Source organism: Brassica oleracea, unplaced genomic scaffold (genome assembly GCF_000695525.1).
Source record: "Brassica oleracea var. oleracea cultivar TO1000 unplaced genomic scaffold, BOL UnpScaffold00866, whole genome shotgun sequence".
In the NCBI taxonomy this organism is placed as follows: Eukaryota; Viridiplantae; Streptophyta; class Magnoliopsida; order Brassicales; family Brassicaceae; genus Brassica; species Brassica oleracea.
The window spans coordinates 13,838-15,248 of NW_013617487.1; the positions used below are offsets into that span (position 1 = coordinate 13,838).

Below are 1,411 nucleotides of genomic sequence, written 5' to 3' on the forward strand. Positions count from 1 at the left end.
ACGGTTTTTCCCATTGGGTTTTCCATGACTAGGTTTTTAACGAGGCACCACGTAATACAAGATGGATGATCAAGGGGGAGTGTTATAAGATAAGCATTGAAATGATCATCCACTCCTTTACCAACTCAAGCACTATGATCATCTACTCATCAAGCACTATGATCACCCACTCATTTACCAAATTAAGCACCATCTTTGTTATTTTATGTATTGTTGTTCACTATAAATACCATCACTCATCTCACTCTTTTGTATACCAAAAAAACAAGAACAAGAGTTTATAATCAAAGAATCATTACATCTTCTTCTTCTTCCTTATAATAAACTCTCTCCCTTATACTAGTGTTATTTGCTTCCTACAGGTATCAAATTCTACTCTTATTTAAATTTCTCGATACTATAAATTATAAGTTATTTCTTAACAAAAACCACTCTATAAGATCTATTGGGGTATTTTTTACATCTTGGGTCGGATACCATTTCTGGTTTGGGTTTAGTTTATTTTCCCTATTATATAAAATTTCTATATTTCATTCCTTTTTTTACTAATCTTTTACCATTTTGGTGAATATGGTTTATAGGCAGATGTGCGTTAGTCCGTCTGCACCAGAGTTGGAGCATGTGTGTGGAAGGTCATTAGGTTTGCGTTTCGATAAGGAACCGGTGATCTTTACATAGCGTATGCCTACTTTGGACTTCTTGTTTTTGGTTCTGCTGGTGGTTTATAGCCAAACCCTTGGTTACAGAGGCTGAGGGGCAACCGTTTCGTTTCACTAATGATTTGGACATTGATGAGCATGAAGACGTGATATACTTCACAGATACAAGCACTAGATTCCGAAGAAGGCAATTCTTGGCTGCTGTTTTGAACGTGGACAAGAAGGTTAATCAAGTATGAGAGATCAAGTAAAGAAGTGACGGTTTTACTTCAAGGCATTGCATTTGCCAACGGCGTCGCACTAAGTAAAGACCAGTCTTAAGTATTGGTAGCGGAAACAACCACTTGCAGGATCCTAAGGCTTTGGCTCTCTGGTCCAAACGCAGGAGCCCAAGACGTGTTTTCTCAGCTTCCAGGTTTCCCTGACAACATAAGAAGAAACTCAAATGGAGAATTCTGGGTCGCTTTACACTCAAAAGAAAGGTCTTTTCGCGAAACTCTCACTCACTCAGACTTGGTTCAGAGATTTGGTGCTGAGACTCCCAATGAGTGGCCAGCGCCTGCACTCGCTCTTCACTGGAGGAAGACCTCATGCAACAGCCTTGAAGCTGAGTGAATCAAGAGAAGTTTTAGAGGTCTCTGAGGATAAAGAAGGAAAGAGATTGAGGTTTATAAGTGAAGTGGAGGAGAAAGATGGTAAAGCTTTGGATTGGTTCTGTTCTTATGCCTTTTCTTGGTGTTTATGATTTGTAG

General features: G+C 39.2%; 1 pseudogene; it reads left to right on the forward strand.

Moving 5' to 3' along the window:
• Positions 1 to 1,411, forward strand: part of LOC106320268 — a 5,734-nt pseudogene extending 4,323 nt beyond the window's left edge.